Genomic DNA, 26914 nt, shown 5'->3' on the forward strand with positions numbered 1-26914 from the left:
GAACAAATGAACAAATGAACAAATGAACAAATGAACAAATGAACAAATGAACAAATGAACAAATGAACAAATGAACAAATGAACAAATGAACAAATTAACAAATGAACAAATTAACAAATGAACAAATGAACAAATTAACAAATGAACAAATGAACAAATGAACAAATGAACAAATGAAGAAATGAAGAAATGAACAAATGAACAAATGAACAAATGAACAAATGAAGAAATGAACAAATGAACAAATGAACAAATGTACAAATGAACAAATGAACAAATGAACAAATGAACAAATAAACAAATGAACGAATGAACGAATGAACAAATCAACAAATGAACAAATCAACAAATGAACAAATGAACGAATGAACAAATGAACAAATGTACAAATGAACAAATGAACAAACAAACAGATAAACAAATGAACATTTGGACAAATGAACAAATGAACAAACAAACAGATGAACAAATGAACATTTGGACAAATGAACAAGTGAACAAATGGACAAATGAACAAATGGACAAATGAACAAATGAACAAATGAAGAAATGAAGAAATGAACAAATGAAGAAATGAAGAAATGTACAAATGAACAAATGAACATGTGAACAAATGAACAAATGAACAAATGAACAAATGGACAAATGAACAAATGAACAAATGAACAAATGAACAAATGAACAAATGAACAAATGAACAAATGAACCAAAAAACAAACAAACAAATGAACAAATGAAGAAATGAAGAAATGAACAAATGAAGAAATGAAGAAATGTACAAATGAACAAATGAACATGTGAACAAATGAACAAATGAACAAATGAACAAATGGACAAATGAACAAATGAACAAATGAACAAATGAACAAATGAACAAATGAACAAATGAACAAATGAACCAAAAAACAAACAAACAAATGAACAAATGAACAAATGAACAAATGAACAAATGAACAAATGAACAAATGAACAAATGAACAAATGAACAAATGAACAAATGAACAAATGAACAAATGAACAAATGAACAAATGAACAAATGAACAAATGAACAAATGAACAAATGAACAAATGAACAAATGAACAAATGAACAAATCAACAAATGAACAAATGAACGAATGAACAAATCAACAAATGAACAAATCAACAAATGAACAAATGAACACATGTACAAATGAACAAATGAACACATGTACAAATGAACAAATGAACAAATGAACAAATGAACAAATGAACAAATGAACAAATGAACAAATGAACAAATGTACAAATGAACAAATGAACAAATGAACGAATGAACAAATCAACAAATGAACGAATGAACAAATCAACAAATGAACGAATGAACAAATCAACAAATGAACAAATCAGCAAATGAACAAATGAACAAATGAACCAATAAACAAATAAACAAATGAACAAATGAACAAATGAACAAATGAACAAATGAACGAATGAACAAATGAACAAATGTACAAATGAACAAATGAACAAACAAACAGATAAACAAATGAACATTTGGACAAATGAACAAATGAACAAACAAACAGATGAACAAATGAACATTTGGACAAATGAACAAGTGAACAAATGGACAAATGAACAAATGGACAAATGAACAAATGAACAAATGAAGAAATGAAGAAATGAACAAATGAAGAAATGAAGAAATGTACAAATGAACAAATGAACATGTGAACAAATGAACAAATGAACAAATGAACAAATGGACAAATGAACAAATGAACAAATGAACAAATGAACAAATGAACAAATGAACAAATGAACAAATGAACCAAAAAACAAACAAACAAATGAACAAATGAAGAAATGAAGAAATGAACAAATGAAGAAATGAAGAAATGTACAAATGAACAAATGAACATGTGAACAAATGAACAAATGAACAAATGAACAAATGGACAAATGAACAAATGAACAAATGAACAAATGAACAAATGAACAAATGAACAAATGAACAAATGAACCAAAAAACAAACAAACAAATGAACAAATGAACAAATGAACAAATGAACAAATGAACAAATGAACAAATGAACAAATGAACAAATGAACAAATGAACAAATGAACAAATGAACAAATGAACAAATGAACAAATGAACAAATGAACAAATGAACAAATGGACAAATGAACAAATGAACAAATGAACAAATGAACAAATGAACAAATGAACAAATGAACAAATGAACAAATGAACAAATGAACAAATGAACAAATGAACAAATGAACAAATGAACAAATGAACAAATGAACAAATGAACAAATGAACAAATGAAGAAATGAAGAAATGAAGAAATGAAGAAATGAAGAAATGAAGAAATGAAGAAATGAACAAATGAACAAATGAACAAATGAACAAATGAACAAATGAACAAATGAACAAATGAACAAATGATCAAATGAACAAATGAACAAATGAACAAATGAACAAATGAACAAATGTACAAATGAACAAATGAACAAATGAACAAATGAACAAATGAACAAATAAACAAATGAACGAATGAACAAATCAACAAATGAACAAATCAACAAATGAACAAATGAACGAATGAACAAATGAACAAATGTACAAATGAACAAATGAACAAACAAACAGATAAACAAATGAACATTTGGACAAATGAACAAATGAACAAACAAACAGATGAACAAATGAACATTTGGACAAATGAACAAGTGAACAAATTAACAAATGAACAAATGAACACATGTACAAATGACAAATGAACAAATGAACCAATGAACCAATGAACAAATGAACAAATGAACAAATGAACAAATGAACAAATGAACAAATGAACAAATGAACAAATGAACAAATGAACAAATGAACAAATGAACAAATGAACAAATGATGAAATGAACAAATGAACAAATGAACAGATGAAGAAATGAACAAATGAACAAATGAACAAATGAACAAATGAACAAATGAACAAATGAACAAATGAACAAATGAACAAATGAACAAATGAACAAATGAACAAATGAACAAATGAACAAATGAACAAATGAACAAATGAACAAATGAACAAATGAACAAATGAACGAGTGAACAAATGAACAAATGCACAAATGAACAAATTAACAAATGAACAAATGAACAAATGAACAAATGAACAAATGAACAAATGAACAAATGAACAAAGAAACAAAATGAACAATTGAACAAATGAACAAATGAACAAATGAACAAATGAACAAATGAACCAATAAACAAATGAACAAATGAACAAACGAACAAGCGAACAAACGAACAAACGAACAAATGAACAAATGAACAAATGAAGAAATGAACAAATGAACAATTGAATAAATGAACAAATGTACAAATGAACAAAAGAGCAAATGAACGAATGAGCAAATGAACAAATGAACAAATGAACAAAGGATCAATTGAACAAATGAACAAATGAACACATGAACACATGTACAAATGAACAAATGAACACATGTACAAATGAACAAATTATAAACGAACAAACGAACAAAGGAACAAAATGAACAAGTGAACAAATGAACAAATGAACAAATGAACAAATGAACAAATGAACAAATGAACAAATGAACAAATGAATAAATGAACAAATGAACAAATGAACAAATGAAAAAATGAACCAATAAACAAATAAACAAATGAACAAATGAACGAATGAACAAATGTACAAATGAACAAATGAATAAGTTGAGAAATGAACAAACAATCAAACGGACAAACGAACATATTAACAAATGAACAAATGAACAAATGATCAAATGAAAAAATGAACAAATGAACAAATGAACAAATGATGAAATGAACAAATGAACAAATGAAATAAGAACAAATGAACAAATGAACAAATGAATACGTTGAGAAATGAACAAACAATCAAATGAACATATGAACAAATGATCAAATGAACAAATGAACAAATGAACAAATGAACAAATGAAGAAAGGAATAAATGAAGAAATGAAGAAATGAACAAATGAACAGATGAACAAATGAACAAATGAAGAAATGAACAAATGAACTAATGAACAAATCAACAAATGAACAAATCAACAAATGAACAAAGGAACAAAGGAACAAATGAACAAATGAACAAAGGAACGAATGAACAAATGAACAAATGAACAAATGAACAAAGGATCAATTGAACAAATTAACAAATGAACAAATGAACACATGTACAAATGACAAATGAACAAATGAACCAATGAACAAATGAACAAATGAACAAATGAACAAATGAACAAATGAACAAATGAACAAATGAACAAATGAACAAATGAACAAATGAACAAATGAACAAATGAACGAATGAACAAACGAACAAATGAACAAACGTACGAATGTACAAATGGACAAATGAACAAATGAACAAATGAACAAATGAACAAATGAATAAATGAACAAATGAACAAATGAACAAATGAACAAATGAACAAATGAACAAATGAATACGTTGAGAAATGAACAAACAATCAAATGAACATATGAACAAATGAACAAATGAACAAATGAACAAATGAACAAATGAATACGTTGAGAAATGAACAAACAATCAAATGAACATATGAACAAATGAACAAATGAACATATGAACCAATAAACAAATAAACAAATGAACAAATGAACACATGAACAAATGAACAAATGAACAAATGAACAAATGAACAAATGAACAAATGAACAAATGAACAAATGAACAAATGAACAAATGAACAAATCAACAAATGAACAAATGAACAAATGAATAAATGAACAAATGAACAAATGAAAAAAATGAACAAATGAACAAATGGAGAAATGAACAAATGAACGTATGAAGAACATAAGAAATGAAGAATTGAAGAAATGAACAAATCCAAAAATGGACAAATGAACAAATGAACAAATGAACAAATGAACAAATGAACAAATGAACAAATGAACGAATGAACAAATGAACAAATGAACAAATGAACAAATGAACGAATGAACGAATGAACAAATGAACAAATGAACAAATGAACAAATGAACAAATGAACAAATGAACAAATGAACAAATGAACAAATGAACAAATGAACAAATGAACAAAGGAACAAATGAACAAATGAACAAATGAACAAATGAACAAATGAACAAATGAACAAATGAACAAATGAACAAATGAACAAGTGAACAAATGAACAAATGAACAAATGAACAATTGAATAAATGTACAAATGAACAAAAGAGCAAATGAACGAATGAACAAATGAACAAATGAACAAATGAACAAAGGATCAATTGAACAAATGAACAAATGAACAAATGATCACATGTACAAATGAACAAATGAACACATGTACAAATGAACAAATGAACACATGTACAAATGAACAAATTATAAACGAACAAACGAACAAAGGAACAAAATGAACAAGTGAACAAATGAACAAATGAACAAATGAACAAATGAACAAATGAACAAATGAATAAATGAACAAATGAACAAGCGATCGAATGGACAAATGAACAAATTAACAAATGAACAAATGAACAAATGGACAAATGAACAAATGAACAAATGAACAAATGAACAAATGAACAAATGAACAAATGAACCAATAAACAAATAAACAAATGAACAAATGAACGAATGAACAAATGTACAAATGAACAAATGAATAAGTTGAGAAATGAACAAACAATCAAATGGACAAATGAACAAATTAACAAATGAACAAATGAACAAATGAACAAATGAAAAAATGAACAAATGAACAAATGAACAAATGAAGAAATGAACAAATGAACAAATGAAGAAAGGAAGAAATGAAGAAATGTAGAAATGAACAAATGAACAGATGAACAAATGAACAAATGAAGAAATGAACAAATGAACTAATGAACAAATCAACAAATGAACAAATCAACAAATGAACAAAGGAACAAAGGAACAAATGAACAAATGAACAAAGGAACGAATGAACAAATGAACAAATGAACAAAGGATCAATTGAACAAATTAACAAATGAACAAATGAAGAAAGGAAGAAATGAAGAAATGAAGAAATGAACAAATGAACAGATGAACAAATGAACAAATGAAGAAATGAACAAATGAACTAATGGACAAATCAACAAATGAACAAATCAACAAATCAACAAATGAACAAAGGAACAAAGGAACAAATGAACAAATGAACAAATGAACAAAGGAACGAATGAACAAATGAACAAATGAACAAAGGATCAATTGAACAAATTAACAAATGAACAAATGAACACATGTACAAATGACAAATGAACAAATGAACCAATGAACAAATGAACAAATGAACAAATGAACAAATGAACAAATGAACAAATGAACAAATGAACAAATGAACAAATGAACAAATGAACAAATGAACAAATGATGAAATGAACAAATGAACAAATGAACAGATGAACAAATGAACACATGAACAAATGAACAAATGAACAAATGAACAAATGAACAAATGAACAAATGAACAAATGAACAAATGAACAAAAGAACAAATGAACAAATGAACAAATGAACAAATGAACAAATGAACAAATGAACAAATGAACAAATGAACAAATGAACAAATGAACAAATGGACAAATGAACAAATGAACAAATGAACAAATGAACAAATGAACAAATGAACAAATGAACAAATGAACAAATGAACAAATGAACAAATGAACAAATGAACAAATGAACAAATGAACAAATGAACAAAGGAACAAAGGAAAAAATGAACAAATGAACAAAGGAACGAATGAACAAATGAACAAATGAACAAATGAACAATGGATCAATTGAACAAATTAACAAATGAACAAATGAACACATGTACAAATGACAAATGAACAAATGAACAAATGAACAAATGAACAAATGAACACATGAACAAATGAACAAATGAACAAATGAAGAAATGAAGAAATGAACAAATGAACAAATGAACAAATGAACAAATGAACAAATGAACAAATGAACAAATGAACAAATGAACAAATGAACAAATGAACAAATGAACAAATGAACAAATGAACAAATGAACAAATGAACAAATGAACAAATGAACAAATGAACAAATGAAGAAATGAACAAATGAACAAATGAACAGATGAAGAAATGAACAAATGAACAAATGAACAAATGAACAAATGAACAAATGAGCAAATGAACAAATGTACAAATGAACAAATGTACAAATGAACAAATGAACAAATGGACGAATGAACAAATGAACAAATGAACAAAGGATCAATTGAACAAATGAACAAATGAACAAATGAACACATGTACAAATGAACAAATGAACACATGTACAAATGAACAAACGAACAAACGAACAAACGAACAAAGGAACAAAATGAACAAGTGATCAAATGAACAAATGAACAAAATGAACAAGTGAACAAATAAAGAAATGAAGAAATGAAGAAATGAAGAAATGAAGAAATGAACTAATGAACAAATGAACAAAAGAACAAATCAACTAATGAACAAATGAACAAATGAACAAATGAACAAATGAACAAATGAACAAATGAACAAATGAACAAATGAACAAATGAACAAATGAACAAATGAACAAATGAACAAATGAACAAATGAACAAATGAACAAATGAACAAATGAACAAATGAACAAATGAACAAATGAACAAATGAACAAATGAACAAATGAACACATGAACAAATGAACAAATGAACAAATGAACAAATGAACAAATGAACAAATGAACAAAAGAACAAATGAACAAATGAACAAATGAACAAATGAACAAATGAACAAATGAACAAATGAACAAATGAACAAATGAACAAATGAATAAATGAACAAATGAACAAATGAACAAATGAACAAATGAACAAATGAACAAATGAACAAATGAACAAATGAACAAAGGAACAAAGGAACAAATGAACAAATGAACAAAGGAACGAATGAACAAATGAACAAATGAACAAATGAACAAATGAACAAAGGATCAATTGAACAAATTAACAAATGAACAAATGAACACATGTACAAATGACAAATGAACAAATGAACCAATGAACAAATGAACAAATGAACAAATGAACAAATGAACAAATGAACAAATGAACAAATGAACAAATGAACAAATGAACAAATGAACAAATGAACAAATGAACAAATGAACAAATGAACAAATGAACAAATGAACAAATGAACAAATGAACAAATGAACAAATGAACAAATGAACAAATGAACAAATGAACAAATTAACAAATTAACAAATGAACAAATGAACAAATGAACAAATTAACAAATTAACAAATGAAAAAATTAACAAATGATCAAATGGACAAATGAACAAATGAACGAATGAACAAACGAACGAATGGACAAGTGAACAAATGAACAAATGAACAAATGAACAAGTGAACAAATGAACAAATGAACAAATGAACAAATGAACAAATGAACAAATGAACAAAGGATCAATTGAACAAATGTACAAATGAACAAATGAACACGTGTACAAATGAACAAATGAACACATGTACAAATGAACAAATGAACAAATGAACAAATTGAACAAATGAACAAATGAACAAATGAACAAATGAACAAATGAACAAATGAACAAATGAACAAATGAACAAATGAACAAATGAACAAATGAACAAATGAACAAATGAACAAATGAACAAATGAACAAATGAACAAATGAACAAATGAACAAATGAACAAATGAACAAATGAACAAATGAACAAATGAACAAATGAACAAATGAACAAATGAACAAAATGAACAAGTGAACAAATGAACAAATGAACAAATGAACAAACGAACAAGTGAACAAATGAACAAACGAACAAACGAACAAATGAACAAGTGAACAAATGAACAAATGAAAAAATGAAAAAATGAACAAATGAACAAATGAACAAATGAACAAATGAACAAATGAACAAATGAACAAATGAACAAATGAACAAATGAACAAATGAACAAATGAACAAATGAACAAATGAACAAATGAACAAATGAACAAATGAACAAATGAACAAATGAACAAATGAACAAATGAACAAATGAACGAATGAACAAATCAACAAATGAGCAAATGAACAAATGAACAAATGAACAAATGAACAAATGAACAAATGAACAAATGAACAAATGAACAAATGAACAAATGAACAAAGGATCAATTGAACAAATGAAGAAATGAACAAATGAACACATGTTCAAATGAACAAATGAACACATGTACAAATGAACAAACGAACAAACGAACAAACGAACAAAGGAACAAAATGAACAAGTGAACAAATGAACAAATGAAGAAATGAAGAAATGAAGAAATGTAGAAATGAAGAAATGAAGAAATGAATAAATGAACAAATGAAAAAATGAGCAAATGAAGAAATGAACAAATGAACTAATGAACAAATCAACAAATGAACAAATCAACAAATGAACAAAGGAACAAAGGAACAAATGAACAAATGAACAAAGGAACGAATGAACAAATGAACAAATGAACAAATGAACAAAGGATCAATTGAACAAATGAACAAATGAACGAATGAACAAATCAACAAATGAACAAATGAACAAATGAACAAAGGAACAAATGAACAAATGAACAAAGGAACAAATGAACAAATGAACAAATGAACAAATGAACAAATGAACAAAGGATCAATTGAACAAATGTACAAATGAACAAATGAACACGTGTACAAATGAATAAATGAACACATGTACAAATGAACAAATGAACAAATGAACAAATGAACAAATGAACAAATGAACAAATGAACAAATGAACAAATGAACAAATGAACAAATGAACAAATGAACAAATGAACAAATGAACAAATGAACAAATGAACAAATGAAGAAATGAACAAATGAACAAATGAAATAAGAACAAATGAACAAATGAACAAATGAATTCGTTGAGAAATGAACAAACAATCAAATGAACAAATGAACAAATGAACAAATGAAGAAATGAACAAATGAACAAATTAACAAATTAACACATGAAAAAATTAACAAATGATCAAATGGACAAATGAACAAATGAACGAATGAACAAACGAACGAATGGACAAGTGAACAAATGAACAAATGAACAAATGAACAAGTGAACAAATGAACAAATGAACAAATGAACAAATGAACAAATGAACAAAGGATCAATTGAACAAATGTACAAATGAACAAATGAACACGTGTACAAATGAACAAATGAACACATGTACAAATGAACAAATGAACAAATGAACAAATGAACAAATGAACAAATGAACAAATGAACAAATGAACAAATGAACAAATGAACAAATGAACAAATGAACAAATGAACAAATGAACAAATGAACAAATGAACAAATGAACAAATGAACAAATGAACAAATGAACAAATGAACAAATGAACAAATGAACAAATGAACAAATGAACAAATGAACAAATGAACAAATGAACAAATGAAGAAATGAACAAATGAACAAATTAACAAATTAACAAATGAAAAAATTAACAAATGATCAAATGGACAAATGAACAAATGAACAAATGAACGAATGAACAAACGAACGAATGGACAAGTGAACAAATGAACAAATGAACAAATGAACAAGTGAACAAATGAACAAATGAACAAATGAACAAATGAACAAATGAACAAATGAACAAAGGATCAATTGAACAAATGTACAAATGAACAAATGAACACGTGTACAAATGAACAAATGAACACATGTACAAATGAACAAATGAACAAATGAACAAATGAACAAATGAACAAATGAACAAATGAACAAATGAACAAATGAACAAATGAACAAATGAACAAATGAACAAATGAACAAATGAACAAATGAACAAATGAACAAATGAACAAATGAACAAATGAACAAATGAACAAAATGAACAAGTGAACAAATAAACAAATGAACAAATGAACAAACGAACAAGTGAACAAATGAACAAACGAACAAACGAACAAACGAACAAATGAACAAGTGAACAAATGAACAAATGAAAAAATGAAAAAATGAACAAATGAACAAATGAACAAATGCACAAATGAACAAATGAACAAATGAAGAAATGAACAAACGAACAAACGAACAAAGGAACAAAATGAACAAGTGATCAAATGAACAAATGAACGAATGAACAAATGAAGAAATGAACAAACGAACAAACGAACAAAGGAACAAAATGAACAAGTGATCAAATGAACAAATGAACGAATGAACAAATCAACAAATGAGCAAATGAACAAATGAACAAATGAACAAATGAACAAATGAACAAATGAACAAATGCACAAATGAACAAATGAACAAATGAAGAAATGAACAAACGAACAAACGAACAAAGGAACAAAATGAACATGTGATCATATGAACAAATGAACAAATGAACAAATGAACAAATGAACAAATGAACAAATTAACAAATGAAAAAATGAAAAAATGAACAAATGAACAAATGAACAAATGCACAAATGAACAAATGAACAAATGAACAAATGAACAAATGAACAAGTGAACAAATGAACAAATGAACAAACGAACAAATGAACGAATGAACAAACGAACGAATGGACAAGTGAACAAATGAACAAATGAACAAATGAACAAATGAATAAGTTGAGAAATGAACAAACAATCAAATGGACATATGAACAAATGAACAAATAAACAAATGGACAAATGAAAAAATGAACAACTTAAGAAATGAAGAAATGAAGAAATGAACACATCCAAAAAGGAACAAATTAACATCTGAACAAATGAACAAAGGAAGAAATGAAGAAATGAAGAAATGAACAAATGAACAGATGAACAAATGAACAAATGAACAAATGAAGAAATGAACAAATGAACTAATGAACAAATCAACAAATGAACAAATCAACAAATCAACAAATCAACAAATGAACAAAGGAACAAAGGAACAAAGGAACAAATGAACAAATGAACAAATGAACAAATGAACAAAGGAAGAAATGAAGAAATGAAGAAATGAACAAATGAACAGATGAACAAATGAACAAATGAACAAATGAAGAAATGAACAAATGAACTAATGAACAAATCAACAAATGAACAAATCAACAAATCAACAAATCAACAAATGAACAAAGGAACAAAGGAACAAATGAACAAATGAACAAATGAACAAATGAACAAATGAACAAATGAACAAATGAACAAATGAACAAATGAACAAATGAACAAATGAACAAATGAACAAATGAACAAATGAACAAATGAACAAATGAACAAATGAACAAATGAACAAATGAACAAATGAAGAAATGAACAAATGAACAAATTAACAAATTAACAAATGAAAAAATTAACAAATGATCAAATGGACAAATGAACAAATGAACGAATGAACAAACGAACGAATGGACAAGTGAACAAATGAACAAATGAACAAATGAACAAGTGAACAAATGAACAAATGAACAAATGAACAAATGAACAAATGAACAAATGAACAAAGGATCAATTGAACAAATGTACAAATGAACAAATGAACACGTGTACAAATGAACAAATGAACACATGTACAAATGAACAAATGAACAAATGAACAAATGAACAAATGAACAAATGAACAAATGAACAAATGAACAAATGAACAAATGAACAAATGAACAAATGAACAAATGAACAAATGAACAAATGAACAAATGAACAAATGAACAAATGAACAAATGAACAAATGAACAAATGAACAAATGAACAAAATGAACAAGTGAACAAATGAACAAATGAACAAATGAACAAACGAACAAGTGAACAAATGAACAAACGAACAAACGAACAAACGAACAAATGAACAAGTGAACAAATGAACAAATGAAAAAATGAAAAAATGAACAAATGAACAAATGAACAAATGCACAAATGAACAAATGAACAAATGAAGAAATGAACAAACGAACAAACGAACAAAGGAACAAAATGAACAAGTGATCAAATGAACAAATGAACGAATGAACAAATGAAGAAATGAACAAACGAACAAACGAACAAAGGAACAAAATGAACAAGTGATCAAATGAACAAATGAACGAATGAACAAATCAACAAATGAGCAAATGAACAAATGAACAAATGAACAAATGAACAAATGAACAAATGAACAAATGCACAAATGAACAAATGAACAAATGAAGAAATGAACAAACGAACAAACGAACAAAGGAACAAAATGAACAAGTGATCAAATGAACAAATGAACAAATGAACAAATGAACAAATGAACAAATGAACAAATTAACAAATGAAAAAATGAAAAAATGAACAAATGAACAAATGAACAAATGCACAAATGAACAAATGAACAAATGAACAAATGAACAAATGAACAAGTGAACAAATGAACAAATGAACAAACGAACAAATGAACGAATGAACAAACGAACGAATGGACAAGTGAACAAATGAACAAATGAACAAATGAACAAATGAATAAGTTGAGAAATGAACAAACAATCAAATGGACATATGAACAAATGAACAAATAAACAAATGGACAAATGAAAAAATGAACAACTTAAGAAATGAAGAAATGAAGAAATGAACACATCCAAAAAGGAACAAATTAACATCTGAACAAATGAACAAAGGAAGAAATGAAGAAATGAAGAAATGAAGAAATGAAAAGGTGAACAAATGAACAAATGAAGAAATGAACAAATGAACAAATGAACAAATGAACAAATCAACAAATGAATACGTTGAGAAATGAACAAACAATCAAATGAACATATGAACAAATGATCAAATGAACAAATGAACAAATGAACAAATGAACAAATGAACAAATGAACAAAGGAAGAAATGAAGAAATGAAGAAATGAACAAATGAACAGATGAACAAATGAACAAATGAACAAATGAAGAAATGAACAAATGAACTAATGAACAAATCAACAAATGAACAAATCAACAAATCAACAAATCAACAAATGAACAAAGGAACAAAGGAACAAAGGAACAAATGAACAAATGAACAAATGAACAAATGAACAAATGAACAAAGGAACGAATGAACAAATGAACAAATGAACAAATGAACAAAGGATCAATTGAACAAATTAACAAATGAACAAATGAACACATGTACAAATGACAAATGAACAAATGAACAAATGAACAAATGAAGAAATGAAGAAAGGAAGAAATGAAGAAATGAAGAAATGAAGTAATGAACAGATGAACACATGATCAAATGGAGAAATGAACAAATGAACTAATGAACAAATCAACAAATGAACAAATCAACAAATGAACAAATGAACAGAGGAACAAATGAACAAATCAACAAAGGAACGAATGAACAAAGGAACGAATGAACAAATGAACAAATGAACAAATGCACAAATGAACAAATGAACAAATGAAGAAATGAACAAACGAACAAACGAACAAAGGAACAAAATGAACAAGTGATCAAATGAACAAATGAACAAATGAACAAATGAACAAATGAACAAATGAACAAATGAACAAGTGATCAAATGAACAAATGAACAAATGAAGAAATGAACAAACGAACAAACGAACAAATGCACAAATGAACAAATGAACAAATGAAGAAATGAACAAACGAACAAACGAACAAAGGAACAAAATGAACAAGTGATCAAATGAACAAATGAACAAATGAACAAATGAACAAATGAACAAATGAACAAATGAACAAATGAAAAAATGAAAAAATGAACAAATGAACAAATGAACAAATGAACAAATGAACAAATGAACAAATGCACAAATGCACAAATGAACAAATGAACAAATGAACAAATGAACAAATGAACAAATGAACAAGTGAACAAATGAACAAATGAACAAACGAACAAATGAACGAATGAACAAACGAACGAATGGACAAGTGAACAAATGAACAAATGAACAAATGAAGAAATGAACAAAAGAACAAATGAACAAATGAAAAAATGAACAAATGAACAAATGAACAAATGAACAAATTAACAAATGAACAAATGAACAAACGAACGAATGCACAAATGAACAAATTAACAAATGAACAAATGAACAAATGGACAAATGAACAAATGAACAACTGAACAAATGAACAAATGAACAAATGAACAAATGAACAAATGAACAAATGAACAAAGGATCAATTGAACAAATGAAGAAATGAACAAATGAACACATGTACAAATGAACAAATGAACACATGTACAAATGAACAAATGAACAAACGAACAAACGAACAAAGGAACAAAATGAACAAGTGAACAAATGAACAAATGAAGAAATGAAGAAATGAAGAAATGTAGAAATGAAGAAATGAAGAAATGAACAAATGAACAAATGAACAATTGACGAATGAACAAATGTACAAATGAACAAATGAACAAATGAACAAATGAACAAATGAACAAATGAACGAATGAACAAATCAACAAATCAACAAATGAACAAATGAACAAATGAGCAAATGAACAAATGAACAAATGAACAAATAAACAAATGTACAAATGAACAAATGAACGAATGAACAAATCAACAAATGAGCAAATGAACCAATAAACAAATAAACAAATGAACAAATGAATGAATGAACAAATGTACAAATGAACAAATGAACAAATGAACGAATGAACAAATCAACAAATGAGCAAATGAACCAATAAACAAATAAACAAATGAACAAATGAATGAATGAACAAATGTACAAATGAACAAATGAACAAATGAACAAATGAATAAGTTGAGAAATGTACAAACAATCAAATGGACAAATGAACAAATTAACAAATGAACAAATGAACAAATGAACAAATGAAAAAATGAACAAATGAAGAAATGAACAAATGAACTAATGAACAAATGAACAAATGAACAAATGAACAAATGAACAAATGAACAAATGAACAAATGAACAAATGAACAAATGAACAAATGAACAAATGAACAAATGAACAAATGAACAAATGAACAAATGAACAAATCAACAAATGAACAAATGAACAAATGAACAAATGAACAAATGAACAAATGAACAAATGAACAAATGAACAAATCAACAAATCAACAAATCAACAAATGAACAAATGAACAAATGAACAAATGAAGAAATGAACAAATGAACAAATGAACAAATGAACAATGGAACAAATGAAGAAATGAAGAAATGAAGAAATGAAGAAATGAACAAATGAACAGATGAACAAATGAACAAATGAACAAATGAACAAATGAACAAATGAACAAATGAACAAATGAACAAATGAACAAATGAACAAATGTACAAATGAACAAATGAACAAATGAACGAATGAACAAATGAACAAATGAACAAAGGAAAAAATGAACAAATGAACAAAGGAACAAATGAACAAATGAACAAATGAACAAATGAACAAATGAATAAGTTGAGAAATGAACAAACAATCAAATGGACAAATGAACAAATGAACAAATGAACAAATGAACAAATGAACAAATGAACAAATGAACAAATGAACAAATGAACAAATGAACAAATGAACAAATGAAAAAATGAACAAATGAACAAATGAACAAATGAATACGTTGAGAAATGAACAAACAATCAAATGAACATATGAACAAATGATCAAATGAACAAATGAACAAATGAACAAATGCACAAATGAACAAATGAACAAAGGAAGAAATGAAGAAATGAAGAAATGAAGAAATGAACAGATGAACAAATGAACAAATGAAGAAATGAACAAATGAACTAATGAACAAATCAACAAATGAACAAATCAACAAATCAACAAATCAACAAATGAACAAAGGAACAAAGGAACAAATGAACAAATGAACAAATGAACAAATGAACAAATGAACAAAGGAACGAATGAACAAATGAACAAATGAACAAATGAACAAATGAACAAATATACAAATGAACAAATGAACAAATGAACAAATGAACGAATGAACAAATCAACAAATGAACAAATCAACAAATGAACAAATGAACAAATGAACAAGTGAACAAATGAACAAATGAACAAATGAACAAAGGAACAAATGAACAAATGAACAAAGGAACAAATGAACAAATGAACAAATGAACAAATGAACAAATGAACAAATGAACAAAGGATCAATTGAACAAATGTACAAATGAACAAATGAACACGGGTACAAATGAACAAATGAACACATGTACAAATGAACAAATGAACAAATGAACAAATGAACAAATGAACAAATGAACAAATGAACAAATGAACAGATGAACAAATGAACAAATGAACAAAATGAACAAGTGAACAAATGAACAAATGAACAAATGAACAAACGAACATGTGAACAAATGAACAAATGAACAAACGAACAAACGAACAAACGAACAAGTGAACAAATGAACAAATGAAAAAATGAAAAAATGAACAAATGAACAAATGAACAAATGAACAAATGAACAAATGAACAAATGAACAAATGAACAAATGAACAAATGAACAAATGAACAAATGAACAAATGAACAAATGAACAAATGAACGAATGAACAAATCAACAAATGAGCAAATGAACAAATGAACAAATGAACAAATGAACAAATGAACAAATGAACAAATGAACAAATGAACAAATGAACAAATGAACAAAGGATCAATTGAACAAATGAAGAAATGAACAAATGAACACATGTACAAATGAACAAATGAACACATGTACAAATGAACAAATGAACAAACGAACAAACGAACAAAGGAACAAAATGAACAAGTGAACAAATGAACAAATGAAGAAATGAAGAAATGAAGAAATGTAGAAATGAAGAAATGAAGAAATGAACAAATGAACAAATGAACAATTGACGAATGAACAAATGTACAAATGAACAAATGAACAAATGAACAAATGAACAAATGAACAAATGAACGAATGAACAAATCAACAAATGAACAAATGAACAAATGAACAAATGAACAAATGAACAAATGAACAAATGAACAAATAAACAAATGTACAAATGTACAAATGAACAAATGAACGAATGAACAAATCAACAATTGAGCAAATAAACCAATAAACAAATAAACAAATGAACAAATGAACGAATGAACAAATGTACAAATGAACAAATGAACAAATGAACAAATGAATAAGTTGAGAATTGAACAAACAATCAAATGGACAAATGAACAAATTAACAAATGAACAAATGAACAAATGAACAAATGAACAAATGAACAAATGAACAAATGAAGAAATGAAGAAAGGAAGAAATGAAGAAATGAAGAAATGAAGTAATGAACAGATGAACAAATGAACAAATGGAGAAATGAACAAATGAACTAATGAACAAATCAACAAATGAACAAATCAACAAATGAACAAATGAACAAATGAACAAAGGAACGAATGAACAGATGAACAAATGAACAAATGAACAAATGAACAAATGAACAAATGAACAAATGAACAAATGAACAAATGAACAAATGAACAAATATACAAATGAACAAATGAACAAATGAACAAATGAACGAATGAACAAATCAACAAATGAACAAATCAACAAATGAACAAATGAACAAATGAACAAATGAACAAATGAACAAATGAACAAATGAACAAAGGAACAAATGAACAAATGAACAAAGGAACAAATGAACAAATGAACTAATGAACAAATGAACAAATGAACAAAGGATCAATTGAACAAATGTACAAATGAACAAACGAACACGGGTACAAATGAACAAATGAACACATGTACAAATGAACAAATGAACAAATGAACAAATGAACAAATGAACAAATGAACAAATGAACAAATGAACAAATGAACAAATGAACAAATGAACAAATGAACAAATGAACAAATGAACAAATGAACAAATGAACAAATGAACAAATGAACAAAATGAACAAGTGAACAAATGAACAAATGAACAAAGGAACAAACGAACAAGTGAACAAATGAACAAATGAACAAACGAACAAACGAACAAACGAACAAGTGAACAAATGAACAAATGAAAAAATGAAAAAATGAACAAATGAACAAATGAACAAATGACCAATGAACAAATGAACAAATGAACAAATGAACAAATGAACAAATGAACAAATGAACATATGAACGAATGAACAAATCAACAAATGAGCAAATGAACAAATGAACAAATGAACAAATGAACAAATGAACAAATGAACAAATGAACAAATGAACAAATGAACAAATGAACAAAGGATCAATTGAACAAATGAAGAAATGAACAAATGAACACATGTACAAATGAACAAATGAACACATGTACGAATGAACAAATGAACAAACGAACAAACGAACAAAGGAACAAAATGAACAAGTGAAAAAATGAACAAATGAAGAAATGAAGAAATGAAGAAATGTAGAAATGAAGAAATGAAGAAATGAACAAATGAACAAATGAACAATTGACGAATGAACAAATGTACAAATGAACAAATGAACAAATGAACAAATGAACAAATGAACGAATGAACAAATCAACAAATGAACAAATGAACAAATGAACAAATGAACAAATGAACAAATAAACAAATGTACAAATGAACAAATGAACGAATGAACAAATCAACAAATGAGCAAATGAACCAATAAACAAATAAACAAATGAACAAATGAACGAATGAACAAATGTACAAATGAACAAATGAACAAATGAACAAATGAACAAGTTGAGAATTGAACAAACAATCAAATGGACAAATGAACAAATTAACAAATGAACAAATGAACAAATGAACAAATGAACAAATGAACAAATGAACAAATGAACAAATGAACAAATGAAGAAATGAAGAAAGGAAGAAATGAAGAAATGAAGAAATGAAGAAATGAAGTAATGAACAGATGAACAAATGAACAAATGGAGAAATGAACAAATGAACAAATGAACAAATGAACAAATGAACAAATGAACAAATGAACAAATGAACAAATGAACAAATGAACAAATGAACAAATGAACAAACGAACGAATGGACAAATGAACAAATGAACAAATGAACAAACGAACGAATGGACAAATGAACAAATGAACAAATGAACACATTAACAAATGAACAAATGAACAAAGGATCAATTGAACAAATGTACAAATGAACAAATGAACACGTGTACAAATGAACAAATGAACACATGTACAAATGAACAAATGAACAAATGAACAAATGAACAAATGAACAAATGAACAAATGAACAAATGAACAAATGAACAAATGAACAAATGAACAAATGAACAAATGAACAAATGAACAAATGAACAAATGAACAAATGAACAAATGAACAAATGAACAAATGAACAAATGAACAAATGAACAAATGAACAAATGAACAAATGAACAAATGAACAAATGAACAAATGAACAAATGAACAAATGAACAAAATGAACAAGTGAACAAATGAACAAATGAACAAATGAACAAACGAACAAGTGAACAAATGAACAAACGAACAAACGAACAAACGAACAAATGAACAAACGAACAAATGAACAAGTGAACAAATGAACAAATGAAAAAATGAAAAAATGAAAAAATGAACAAATGAACAAATGAACAAATGAACAAATGAACAAATGAACAAATGAACAAATGAACAAATGAACAAATGAACAAATGAACAAATGAACAAATGAACAAATGAACAAATGAACAAATGAACAAATGGACAAATGAACAAATTAACAAATGAACAAATGAACAAATGGACAAATGAACAAATGAACAAATGAACAAATGAACAAATGAACAAATGAACAAATGAACAAATGAACCAATAAACAAATAAACAAATGAACAAATGAACGAATGAACAAATGTACAAATGAACAAATGGACAAATGAACAAATTAACAAATGAACAAATGAACAAATGAAAAAATGAACAAATGAACAAATGAAGAAATGAACAAATGAACTAATGAACAAATCAACAAATGAACAAATCAACAAATGAACAAAGAAACAAAGGAACAAATGAACAAATGAACAAAGGAACGAATGAACAAATGAACAAATGAACAAAGGATCAATTGAACAAATTAACAAATGAACAAATGAACACATGTACAAATGACAAATGAACAAATGAACCAATGAACAAATGAACAAATGAACAAATGAACAAATGAACAAATGAACAAATGAACAAATGAACAAATGAACAAATGAACAAATGAACAAATGAACAAATGAACAAATGAACAAATGAACAAATGAACCAATAAACAAATAAACAAATGAACAAGTGAACAAATGAACAAATGTACAAATGAACAAATGAACAAATGAACAAATGAACAAATGAACAAATGAACAAATGAATACGTTGAGAAATGAACAAACAATCAAATGAACATATGAACAAAAGATCAAATAACAAATTAACAAATCAACAAATGAACAAATGAACAAATGATCAAATGAAAAAATAAACAAATGAACGAATGAACAAATGAACAAATGAACCAAAAAACAAATAAACAAATGAACAAATGAACAAATGAACAAATGAACAAATGAACAAATGAACAAATGAACAAATGAACAAATGAACAAATGAACAAATGAACAAATGAACAAATGAACAAATGAACAAATGAACAAATGAACAAATGAACTGATGAACAAATGTACAAATGAACAAATGAACAAACGAGCGAGTAGACAAATGAACAAATGAACAAATGAACAAATGAACAAATGAATAAAGGATCAATTGAACAAATGAACAAATGAACAAATGAACACATGTACAAATGAACAAATGAACACATGTACAAACGAACAAATGAACAAACGAACAAACGAACAAACGAACAAAGGAACAAAATGAACAAGTGAACAAATGAACAAATGAACAAATGAACAAATGAACAAATGAACAAATGAACAAATGAACAAATGAACAAATGAACAAATGAACAAATGAACAAATGAACAAATGAACAAATGAACAAAACAAAAATGAACAAATGAACAAATGAACAAATGAACAAAGGAACAAAGGAACAAATGAACAAATGAACAGAGGAACCAATGAACAAATGAACAAAGGATCAATTGAACAAATGAACAACTGAACAAATGAAGAAATGAACAAATGAACAAATGAACAAATGAACAAATGAACAAATGAACAAATGAACAAATGAAAAAATGAACAAATGAACAAATGAACAAATGAATAAATGAACAAATGAACCAATAAACAAATAAACAAATGAACAATTGAACAAATGAACAAATGTACATATGAACAAATGAACAAATGAACAAATGAACAAATGAACAAATGAACAAATGAACAAATGAATACGTTGAGAAATGAACAAACAATCAAATGAACATATGAATAAATGATGAAATAACAAATGAACAAATGAACAAATGAACAAATGAACAAATGAACAAATGAAAAAATGAAAAAATGAAAAAATGAACAAATGAACAAATGAACAAATGAACCAATAAACAAATAAACAAATGAACAAATGAACAAATGAACAAATGAACAAATGAACAAATGAACCAATAAACAAATAAACAAATGAACAAATGAACAAATGAACAAATGAACAAATGTACAAATGAACAAATGAACAAATGAACTAATGAACAAATGAACAAATGAACAAATGAACAAATGAACAAATGAACAAATGACCAAATGAACAAATGAACAAATGAACAAATGAACAAATGAACAAATGAAAAAATGAACAAATGAACAAATGAACAAATGAATAAATGAACAAATGAACCAATAAACAAATAAACAAATGAACAAATGAACAAATGAACAAATGTACAAATGAACAAATTAACAAATGAACAAATGAACAAATGAACAAATGAACAAATGAATACGTTGAGAAATGAACAAACAATCAAATGAACATATGAACAAATGATGAAATAACAAATGAACAAATGAACAAATGAACAAATGAATACGTTGAGAAATGAACAAACAATCAAATGAACATATGAACAAATGATGAAATAACAAATGAACAAATGAACAAATGAACAAATGAAAAAATGAAAAAATGAAAAAATGAAAAAATGAACAAATGAACAAATGAACCAATAAACAAATAAACAAATGAACAAATGAACAAATGAACAAATGAACAAATGTACAAATGAACAAATGAACAAATGAAGAAATGAAGAAATGAAGAAATGAAGATGAAGAAATGAACAAATGAACAGATGAACAAATGAACAAATGAAGAAATGAAGAAATGAAGAAATGAAGATGAAGAAATGAACAAATGAACAGATGAACAGATGAACGAATGAACAAATGAACAAATGTACAAATGAACGAATGAACGTATGAACAAATCAACAAACGAACAAATGAACGAATGAACAAATAAAAAATGATCAAATCAACAAATGAACAAATGAACAAAGGAACAAATGAACAAATGAACAAAGGAACAAATGAACAAATGAACAAATGAACAAAGGAACAAATGAACAAATGAACAAATGAACAAATGAACAAATGAACAAATGAACAAATGAACAAATGAACAAATGAGCAAATGAACAAATGAATAAATGAACAAATGAACAAATGAACAAATGAACAAATGAACAAATGAACAAATGAACAAATGAACAAATGAACAAATGAACAAATGAACAAATGAACAAATGAACAAATGAAAAAATGAACAAATGAACAAATGAACAAATGAACAGATGAACAAATGTACAAATGAACAAATGAACAAACGAGCGAGTAGACAAATGAACAAATGAACAAATGAACAAATGAACAAATGAACAAATGAACAAATGAACAAATGAACACATGTACAAATGAACAAATGAACACATGTACAAACGAACAAATGAACAAACGAACAAACGAACAAAGGAACAAAATGAACAAGTGAACAAATGAACAAATGAACAAATGAACAAATGAACAAATGAACAAATGAACAAATGAACAAATGAACAAATGAACAAATGAACAAGTGAACAAACGAACAAATGAACAAATGAACAAATGAACCAATAAACAAATAAACAAATGAACAAATGAACAAATGAACAAATGAACCAATAAACAAATTAACAAATGAACAAATGAACAAAAAAACAAAAAAACAAATGAACAAATGAACAAATGAACAAATGAACAAAGGAACAAATGAACAAATGAACAAATGAACAAAGGATCAATTGAACAAATGAACAAATGAACAAATGAACAAATGAAGAAATGAAGAAATGAAGAAATGAAGATGAAGAAATGAACAAATGAACAGATGAACAAATGAACAAATGAACAAATGAACAAATGAACGAATGAACAAATAAAAAATGATCAAATCAACAAATGAACAAAGGAACAAATGAACAAATGAACAAAGGAACAAATGAACAAATGAACAAATGAACAAATGAACAAGTGAACAAATGAACAAATGAACAAATGAACAAATGAACAAATGAACAAATGAACAAATGAACAAATGAACAAATGAACAAATGAACAAATGAACAAATGAACAAATGAACAAATGAACAAATGAACAAATGAACAAATGAACAAATGAACAAATGAACAAATGAACAAATAAACAAATGAACAAATGAACAAATGAATAAATGAACAAATGAACAAATGAACAAATGAACAAATGAACAAATGAACAAATGAACAAATGAACAAAGGATCAATTGAACAAATGAACAAATGAACAAATGAACACATGTACAAATGAACAAATGAACACATGTACAAACGAACAAATGAACAAACGAACAAACGAACAAAGGAACAAAATGAACAAGTGAACAAATGAACAAATGAACAAATGAACAAATGAACAAATGAACAAATGAACAAATGAACAAATGAACAAATGAACAAATGAACAAATGAACAAAGGATCAATTGAACAAATTAACAAATGAACAAATGAACAAATGAAGAAATGAAGATATGAAGAAATGAAGATGAAGAAATGAACAAATGAACAAATGAACAAATGAAGAAATGAAGAAATGAAGAAATGAAGATGAAGAAATGAACAAATGAACAGATGAACAAATGAACAAATGAACAAATGAACAAATGAACGAATGAACAAATAAAAAATGATCAAATCAACAAATGAACAAAGGAACAAATGAACAAATGAACAAAGGAACAAATGAACAAATGAACAAATGAACAAATGAACAAGTGAACAAATGAACAAATGAACAAATGAACAAATGAACAAATGAACAAATGAACAAATGAACAAATGAACAAATGAACAAATGAACAAATGAACAAATGAACAAATGAACAAATGAACAAATGAACAAATGAACAAATGAACAAATGAACAAATGAACAAATGAACAAATGAACAAATAAACAAATGAACAAATGAACAAATGAATAAATGAACAAATGAACAAATGAACAAAACAAAAATGAACAAATGAACAAATGAACAAATGAACAAAGGAACAAAGGAACAAATGAACAAATGAACAGAGGAACCAATGAACAAATGAACAAAGGATCAATTGAACAAATGAACAACTGAACAAATGAAGAAATGAACAAATGAACAAATGAACAAATGAACAAATGAACAAATGAACAAATGAAAAAATGAACAAATGAACAAATGAACAAATGAATAAATGAACAAATGAACCAATAAACAAATAAACAAATGAACAATTGAACAAATGAACAAATGTACATATGAACAAATGAACAAATGAACAAATGAACAAATGAACAAATGAACAAATGAACAAATGAATACGTTGAGAAATGAACAAACAATCAAATGAACATATGAATAAATGATGAAATAACAAATGAACAAATGAACAAATGAACAAATGAACAAATGAACAAATGAAAAAATGAAAAAATGAAAAAATGAAAAAATGAACAAATGAACAAATGAACAAATGAACCAATAAACAAATAAACAAATGAACAAATGAACAAATGAACAAATGAACAAATGAACAAATGAACCAATAAACAAATAAACAAATGAACAAATGAACAAATGAACAAATGAACAAATGTACAAATGAACAAATGAACAAATGAACTAATGAACAAATGAACAAATGAACAAATGAACAAATGAACAAATGAACAAATGACCAAATGAACAAATGAACAAATGAACAAATGAACAAATGAACAAATTAAAAAATGAACAAATGAACAAATGAACAAATGAATAAATGAACAAATGAACCAATAAACAAATAAACAAATGAACAAATGAACAAATGAACAAATGTACAAATGAACAAATGAACAAATGAACAAATGAACAAATGAACAAATGAACAAATGAACAAATGAATACGTTGAGAAATGAACAAACAATCAAATGAACATATGAACAAATGATGAAATAACAAATGAACAAATGAACAAATGAACAAATGAATACGTTGAGAAATGAACAAACAATGAAATGAACATATGAACAAATGATGAAATAACAAATGAACAAATGAACAAATGAACAAATGAAAAAATGAAAAAATGAAAAAATGAAAAAATGAACAAATGAACAAATGAACCAATAAACAAATAAACAAATGAACAAATGAACAAATGAACAAATGAACAAATGTACAAATGAACAAATGAACAAATGAAGAAATGAAGAAATGAAGAAATGAAGATGAAGAAATGAACAAATGAACAGATGAACAAATGAACAAATGAAGAAATGAAGAAATGAAGAAATGAAGATGAAGAAATGAACAAATGAACAGATGAACAGATGAACGAATGAACAAATGAACAAATGTACAAATGAACGAATGAACGTATGAACAAATCAACAAATGAACAAATGAACGAA

Source organism: Megalopta genalis, unplaced genomic scaffold (genome assembly GCF_051020955.1).
Source record: "Megalopta genalis isolate 19385.01 unplaced genomic scaffold, iyMegGena1_principal scaffold0025, whole genome shotgun sequence".
Classification (NCBI taxonomy): domain Eukaryota; kingdom Metazoa; phylum Arthropoda; class Insecta; order Hymenoptera; family Halictidae; genus Megalopta; species Megalopta genalis.